General features: G+C 37.6%; 1 pseudogene; it reads right to left on the reverse strand.

Moving 5' to 3' along the window:
* Positions 1 to 3816: 3816 nt before the first annotated feature.
* On the reverse strand, positions 3817 to 4619 carry LOC127637418 (beta-1,3-galactosyltransferase 1-like; annotated as a pseudogene).
* Between the last annotated feature and the right edge of the window lie 4510 nt (positions 4620 to 9129).

Genomic DNA, 9129 nt, shown 5'->3' on the forward strand with positions numbered 1-9129 from the left:
ACACACAGTGGAACAGTGCTCATTCAGTAAATGCACAGCTAAACAGATGTGTTTTGAGTCTGGATTTGAATGTGACTACTGTAGGAGCACATCTGATCTCTTCTGGAAGCTGGTTCCAGCTGCGGCTGGCATAAAAGCTAAAAGCAGACTCTCCTTGCTTAGAGTGAACCCTTGGTATTTCTAGCTGATGTGATCCTAATGATCTGAGTGATCTGTTGGGTTTATATTCAGTGAGCATATCTGCAATATATTGAGGACCTAGCCCATTGAGTCATTTATATACCAGTAATAATACTTTAAAATCAATCCTAAATGTAACTGGGAGCCAGTGTAAAGACCTGAGGACTGGTGTGATATGTTCATATTTTCTGGTTCTGCTCAGAATCCTGGCAGCAGCGTTCTGTATGAGCTGCAACTGTCTTATGGTCTTTTTGGGAAGGCAAGTGAGGAGTCCATTACAATAATCCACCCTGCTGGTGATGAAAGCATGCACAAGTTTCTCTAGGTCTTGACTGGAAACAAAGCATCTAATTCTTGCAATATTTTTCAGATGATAGTATGCTGATTTAGTTATTGCTTTGACATGACTACTGAAACTAAGGTCTGACTGTAGAGACACACCAAGATTCCTGACTTGTTTTTTAGTTGTTTGACCCCTAGCATCAAGGTATGCATTCACCTTGAGAACGTCATCTTTGTTTCCAAACACAATGACTTCAGTTTTGTCTTTGTTTAACTGAAGAAAGTTTTGGCACATCCAACTGTTAACTTCATCAATGCATTGGCACAGGGAGTCAATGGGGCTGTAATCATTAGGTGATAGGGCTAAGTAGATCTGTGTGTCGTCTGCATAGCTGTGGTAAGCAATTTGGTTCTTTCTCATTATTTGGCTCATTGGGAGCATATACAGGTTGAACAGGAGTGGCGCAAGAATTGAGCCTTGAGGGACTCCGCATGTCATGGACGTCCACTCAGACTTATGGTCTCCTATACTCACATAATAACCTCTCCCTTCTAAGTATGACCTGAACCATTTTAGGACCATCCCAGAAAGCCCCACCCAGTTTTCCAGCCTGTCAAGAAGTATGTTGTGATCAACAGTGTCAAATGCAGCACTGAGGTCGAGCAGTACCAGTACTGATAATTTGCCTGTATCAGTATTTAAGCTGAATATCGTTTATTATCTTTATGAGCGCTGTCTCTGTGCTGTGATGCGATCGGAAACCAGATTGAAAATTGTCAAAGTATCCATTTGAGTTCAAGAATTTGTTCAGCTGATTGAAGACAACTTTTTCAATGATCTTGCCTATGAAAGGAAGATTTGAGATCGGTCTATAGTTGCTTAATATGGTCTTATCCAGATTGCTCTTTTTCAAGAGGGGCTTGACAACTGCAGTTTTCAGGGAGTTTGGAAAACTCCCAGAGAGAAGTGAAGAGTTTACCACTTCTAGGAAATCTGCTTCTAAACAGCTGAACACACTTTTGAAAAAAGATGTGGGAAGTGCATCAAGGGCGCAGGTTGATGTTTTAAGGTGCTGTACGGTTTCTCCCAAAATCTTGCCATCAATTTCTTTGAAATCAGACATAGTAACTAATTTCTCAGGTTGTGGTTTGATTTGTCTGACCCCAGCACAACTCAAGGATGTGCTGATCACCTTTCTGATATTATTGATTTTTTCAGAGAAGAAAGAAGCAAACTCATTGCACTTGCTGTCTGAGAGCATTTCACTGGGAATCTGGCTTGGGGGGTTTGTCAGTCTCTCTACAGTCGCAAAAAGAGTGCGTGTGTTGTTTAAGTTGCTGTTTATAATATTCGAGAAGAAAGTCTGTCTAGCTTTGCCTAGTTCCATATTAAAAGCATGGATGCTGTCTTTGTAGATGTTATAATGGACTACAAGTTTTGTCTTCCGCCACATGCGCTCTGCTTTTCTGCATTGTCTTTTCATATTTTGCACTGCTGTTGAGTTTCTCCAAGGTGCTTTAAAAAAAAAGCTAACTCAATATTTGGTGTGACCACCTTTGCCTTTAAAATATCACAAATTCTCCTAGGTACACCTGGACACAGTTTTTCTTGGTTGTTGGCAGATAAGATGTTCCAAGCTTCTTGGAGAATTCACCACAGTTCTTCTATCTATTTAGTCTCAATTGTCTCTTTATGTAATCTCAGACTGACACCATGTTCAGTGGGGGGCTCTGTGGGGCCAATGTCATCTGTTGCAGTGCTGACTTTAACAGGAAAACATTGTTCAATTCACAATTGTAATTACAGTCTTTTCATTCCACAAATCAGCACCCTAGAAATATACCTGACAGTTACTGTAGTAACATTAACTGTAGTAGTAACTATGGTCTTTTGCCAGAAATAGTGTATATATTTGTAATAAATGTTAATATTAGTGGCCTACAAAAATATTAAATATTTTATATTAGGGCAATAAAAGTCATTTGTTTTTCATTACACATTCCATAGATTATTATAATTTTAAAAAATTCAAATAAAATACAACTAACCTTTTTTTTTTTACCTGTTACCTGTGATTAATATGATCTTACTAATACCATAGTTAAACTCTGGATACTATGCACAAACAATGGTAAATTGTCATAAATGCAAATACAATTTTTTTTACAAAAATTAAATACATAAAGCTTTAAAGCCTGGACACTCATGGATTAAGTATTACGTTATTAATTTCTCTCCTTTGTAAATATGTTTAGTTCTAATGAACTTTAATTGAAAAATGTGAATTAAAGGTGCTTACAATCAGTAACTCTTTGTTAATGTCATCTTGGACCACTTTTCAGTTACAGATGCCATTTTAGAAATGTAGAATAAAACAGCTTTTATAAGGTTACTAATATGACTAGAGTCTTCATTTCATTTGAGTGGTCATAATTTTATACATCTGTTTCAAAATTAGAATTAATTTCTTCAGGAGTAAATTATTTTTAATGGGGAAAATATACGGAGTGCACCTTTAAATAATTAAGAGTCTGGTAAAAGGAAAACAATTGATTGTTTTGGATAATATTAAAATGTAACAGAGTTAACATAGCCCTAGATAAATTAGTTGTTAATTAACTTTTGCTGTTTTTCTTTAGTTAATATGAGTAAACTTTGCAGCTCAACTCAAAATCAATGCTTTATTTTCAAATGTGCATTTCTATGTGACAGAAATTCAGTATTAATATTGTTAACTGCATTTGCGATTAAAACAATATTTCAGTATTATTATTGGTTTCTATCCTTTAATTTTTATATTTAATTTTGATGTATAGAATATGGGTAGGTGTAGGTGTAATTTTGGTAAAAGTCTTGACACCTCTCCGTGGACCTCAATAATTTTCAAACCCTGGCTAAGGCCCTGCTCAGGGGTGCAGGCCTTATGGAAGAATAGGCAAAGAAAAAGACACTTTTGAAACAGAAAAACAAAAAGAAAATTTAGAGTGGGCAAAGAAACACAGATGCTGGCAACAGATAATTGGAAAATAGTGTTAAGGATCTTTACCCCATTGAGCTTTTGTGGGATCAGCTAGACTATAAGGTGTGTGAGAAGTGCCCGACAAGAGAGCAGCATCTATGGCAAGTGCTACAGGAAGCATGGGGTGAAATGTCACCTGAGTATCTGAACAAACTGACAATGGTTACTCCAGCAATGCTTGTTCATCAGCATTAGACACTGGAAACATCCAGCCCCTTACTGAAATGGAAAAAAATATTGTTTAATTCACAATTGCCTGCGTATGCGTACACTACTACACAACTGCCAACATGTAAAATGAGAGTTCTAAAAGTAATGCCAAATTTAAAGAAGCTTAAAAATCATTAACAATAATGCGGCTGTCAAAAGTGCACCTTTCATACCTAAATTTACCTCAGGACCTCAGAAAGATTCCTGAGTCTGTGAGTATACTGAACTTATACCTAGGACGTGCAGGCACAACCCCACGTAGCTTCAAGTGGAATTGGCTGCATAAACCTAGGCCATTTCTATTTTTCTCTACAGGTCAGTGGAAAAGATATATGCAACTCCAGACAAGTATGTGGTGTCTGGGTAAAGATCCTCTGAGATATACAATTTGCTGCAGCTGTTCCTAAGAGAAAGACCATTTTTGATGATGACTGATCCTGTGATGTAGTCTTTCCTTGACGACTCACCCTGGGCATGCAGACAGTCCACAAGGCACGCTGAGAAAATTATATGCATCGATCTTCACGACATAGCAGGCACACTGGCAGTAGGTGTCCACAAAATCCATTTGAATGATTTCACCATATTCCTTGCTATCCCTCTCAAGATGCTCCTGAAGCCTGGGTTGCTTTGTGCATGCTGACCTATGACAAATAATCGCAAATTATTCACATTTGGAATCAAGCCCTCTTGACCTCACATCCTTCTTATAGCAGCCCTCGCCTCTGTGTCTTTAAGGGTCACTGGGATCGTAAGGACCAGGAAAGGACTTTACCTCTTACAGAGACCTGGCTGGTTCAAAATGAATCTGTAAGTAAGTGTCGGAATCAGCCTGTTCTTCAGAAGAAACGATGAAAGAACTGTGCTGTTTAAAGCCAGGATACCTACAACTGTAATTAATCCACAGCAAGCCACCGCAAGGAACATTAAATGCCTATATCGAGATCGTTCTGGCTTATTTAAGTTAGGTAAGCGGATTCACCACACGATAAACGGATTTGAATGTCGTTTAATCAAAGTTGCAAAGTCCAACCTAGTGTAAACTTCATCACGCATTTGTTACATTGCAGTGCCCAACCCTAACCCTAACCCTCTTGACATTGTATTGTTTTGCTTGTGAACCAGGGGTGTTGCTAGAAACGAGGCTTCAGTAAACAACGTCCATTAGAAGTTGTAGTTTATATGAGTGCATTTAGAGAGAATTTTATGGATTCTCATATGTTTCACATTTCTTTAGAAAAGATTGGATTGCCTTTCAATTTTCCTCTAAATTATTCAACTCTCATGGTGCGTGTTGCATATGTACATAAAGAGAGGGGCACGAATAGAAGAGAGTTATTACATCACAGCTAGTTTACATTTCTGTCGAGTTTAGATAAGCAAGTTCTACTATGGATTAGATCATTTATTTTTCATGAAAAGAGTGGTTGTGAGATGGCATTGCCAACTTTTGGACCTATACTGTATGTTACAAAAATGAATGCTTGTTAGTGAAAGATATAATAGCGTAAATGCTTCATGCTTTGTTTTCTCTCTCTCTAAGAGCATTACTGAAGTCTTTACAACACCCCAGGCAAGCACATATTGAATGTGAATTCACAATGTGGTATTATTTATAAAGATATGGCCTTCTCCCAAAAATTATTTTACCTAATTCTGTGTGTTACAATGAGAATAGTCCAGGTTGAGTGTATATTTAAATTTTTTGTATTACAATGTGCACTTAAATCATTTTTCTATTATTGCATGGATTTAATTTACGTGCATTTTAAATATAGCTTACTGCAAATGTTCTGTTTTATATGTTCCTGTTATTTTTGGAAAATAAATGAAAAATAAAAAGTTTTGTGGGGTCCCTAGGACCTCCTCTGCTATTATTAAACATGATTCCTGGTTGTTTTTAACTAAGCAAAGTTTCAACGCTTGATAAACGGTAAGAGAGTATTTTTTCCCTTTTGCAATGAAAACCATTTAAAAATAAAGGCACCCCAAATTTAATTTAATTTAATTGATCAATTGTCACACATTATACATACATTTCTGCATATACATGGTGAAATTATTTATTTTTCACATATCCTAAGCTAAGCTAAGCTGGGGTCAGAGTGCAGGGTCAGCCATGATACGGCGCCCCTGGAGCAGATAGGTTCAAGGGCCTTGCTCAAGGGCCCAACAGTGGTGTCTTGGTGGTGTTGGGGCTTGAACCGCTGAACTTCTGATCAGTAACCCAGAGCCTTAACCGCTGAGCCACCACTGCCCAAAGAGGCTATTTAAACGCAGCAGTGTAACTCCACACACATTGCATGGAAATGTGAACCAGCATGGGCAGATTGCATATACAGGTAATTTGTGTTTGACTTTAATATGAGATTTTATCAATTTTAAGACCTATGTATTGTGCTATTTAAGCTTATAGCTCACTGTGGTGCTATTTTGAGCTGCGTTTGACTCCTGACTAAACCCGAATAACCAAACAAGATGATTGGTGCATGCATTAAAATCTACTTGGTGTGTGGATTGTTAAAAACAAATGAAGATTAGAAATTAGGCTTATAGATGATATATTTTGAAAGAAAGTTTATATAATAAAACCTCAGTGCCTATATTAGTGTGATACAGAAAACCTGCACCCCTGTGAGAGAAAATAGAAAGCTCCCAAAGGCATTCGTAACGATTCGTCTGATGAACTTGAGCACGAACAGCAGGTAAAAGTCAACTGTCAATTAATGCAGGTGGGGCTCACTGATCTGAATTATTTTACATTTGAAGCCAGAATTGAATCCTGCCTTTTGCTTTTGTACCCTGATCTAATTAATATTAAGCCTTACTTTTTTTCTCTCTCTCATCACAAAAAAACATTTGGGGCTATTAACAAAAGATCTGAGGCTTTAGCCCTGTCAGCAACGGTCTAGTTATGCCACTGTAGTAAACCAACTGCCTCTCTCTCAAAGTAAAGTCTTTCGAACTTCAGGTTTCAAGCCTGTTAGAACAAGAGAAACCAATCACACAAGAAGGCTTAAATAGCTTAAATATTTGAAGTTTCATGTGACAAAATATGAGGAAGTGTAATAAAGGAAAACATCTGCCTTCATTTGGTGGAAGATCATCAAAGCCGTGGCAATTAACAGTGATATTAGCGAGTGCTATATTGTTTCAATACAACAGGTTTGTTGTTCATCTCATCATTTACTCACCCTCCTGCCATCCCAAATGTGTATGACTTTCTTCTGCAGAACACAAATTAAGATTTATAGAAGAATATCTCAGCTCTGTTGGTCCAGATAATGCAAGTGAATGGATGCCAACATTTTGAAGCTTCAAAATCATCCAAAAGTCATCATAACAGTAATAATTTTGACTCCAGAGATTAAATCCATGTGTTCAGACATGATATTATAGGTGTGGTTGAGAAACAGGTCAATATTTAAAGTCCCCCTGAAGTGCCTTAAAAACCCATTTTTCTTTAGCCTGTTGACGTATTACCTACTGAAATATGATGTTGGGGCCGGACTTGACAAACAGCCCATGCCTTATTGAAAAAACAGCTAATAAGCTTTAGTTTACATCACACACACCTGATGCTTCTCATGCCAGAGAGAACTGGTGTTCAACTGGGGAAGCGATCTGCCGGAGACTGACAACTTATCCATTGACTTGAGTATCAAACTGATCTGTTTCTGCAGGCTACAAGCAGACACAGCACATTGCGTTCAGTATTTGCTAACAATGAAGCTTGGGCCATTGTGCTCGTCAATTCAGATGAATGAAAAACACGTGAGTAAAACATTTAAATATATTCATGTTTAAATCTGAGTATACTTAATATAAAGAATAAAGAACACACACTTGCACTGTACATCTCAAGAAACCTCAGAAAAATGGCTGCATTAAACATATGAAGAAACTCCAATGAGTTTCCTCGAATTCAAGTTCAGCGTTGGCATTGGAATGGTGATAAAGGTAATTTAAAACAACATTTTTATGTGATTCTTATTGGAAAAGCTGTTTGGAACAACACTACAGCATGGATTGTGCACACTTCGAAGTGCCCTGTGAAGTCATGATCAACGCCAGTTAGAACAAAGCCAGACATGCTGATCAGATTGAGGGGGAGGGGAAATTCTCATTTCTAGAAAGCATTTTATTGGTCAAAATTAATACAGTACATTGTGAGTCATAAATTGTGATCTTAGTCGGAAGAGAGAAACTGCAGATTTTAAATGTTTATATCTTCTGAAAACTAATTTTGTCAACGTTTAGAAGTGCACTAGCATACAGATGCCCTTAAAGCTAATAGATTCAGACTAAAAGCAGCTAAACTTTCATTTTGATTTCACTTTAAGTAATCTTTTATTATAAATTCTACTGCCTCACCAGCAGAGGGAGATATACCTAGAAGATATGGATTTAATCACCACAAGTCATCTGGAGTACTTTTATGTTGCTCTTATGTGGATTTTGGAGCTTCACAATTTTAGCACCCATTCACTTGCATTGTGTGGACCCACAGAGTTGAAATATTCTTCTAAAATCACATCTGGAATGATATGAGGGCAAGTAAATGATGAGAATGACAATTTTTGGGTGAACTAACCCTTTAAAGGTGCACTCAGTAATTTTTTTAATAAAGTTTACTTCTTAAGAGCTTAACGTTTTATCGCCTAGTCTAATAGCAGTCTATATTTTAGCTTAGTTGTGCAAAGTGGAAATTTCAGTCACAAAATCATGCAGGAAAATGTTTGGGTGTCTTTTAGGCCTCCTTTCTGTCCAGAGCCCTTAAAGGGTAACTAAACACCTGCTCAGAGTCTGACTCCACCCACTAGAAATATTTGAAAATGCTGGAAAAGTGGACAGACCCCGGCGGGGATAGAGGGAACGAACCGAGTGCGGGGCTGAGCGGGGGTGGGGGGGGACTCGTAGTGACGGATTAATTGACAGCTGCTGTCAGACTCTATGTTATTATTATTCCTCACACGGTCGCAAAACGACATGTACATGAATCTAGCGTGGTGAGCTGGAACCTGCTTACGTCAGCTGTCACCGCTTACGTCACGAAGTACCGCAACAGCCAAGAGGAAAATTCAACTGCAGTAGCCACCGTTCAACCTGAAGAGGGCAGCACTTTTTACACCATATATTGTAGAATTAAAACACTTTATACACAAATGTCAAAAAAATTACTTGAATAAATGACCAGTACTAATAAAGCCCCATGCTTAACTAAAAAAAGTTAGTTTAGGGTTTAGTTACCCTTTAAAATTACGCCCCACATTGCACCCATGCCAGCAGATTAAATGTCCAAATCTAAACCGTACACAAATTTGTGGAGTGAACTGAGAAAAGTACTGTTTTAAAAACAACAAATTATAAATGTTTTTGTGTGTCTAAAAACATACAACACACTTCGCAAACATGTTTTATTACACAAAATCTGTTT

Source organism: Xyrauchen texanus, chromosome 4, assembly GCF_025860055.1.
Source record: "Xyrauchen texanus isolate HMW12.3.18 chromosome 4, RBS_HiC_50CHRs, whole genome shotgun sequence".
NCBI lineage: Eukaryota > Metazoa > Chordata > Actinopteri > Cypriniformes > Catostomidae > Xyrauchen > Xyrauchen texanus.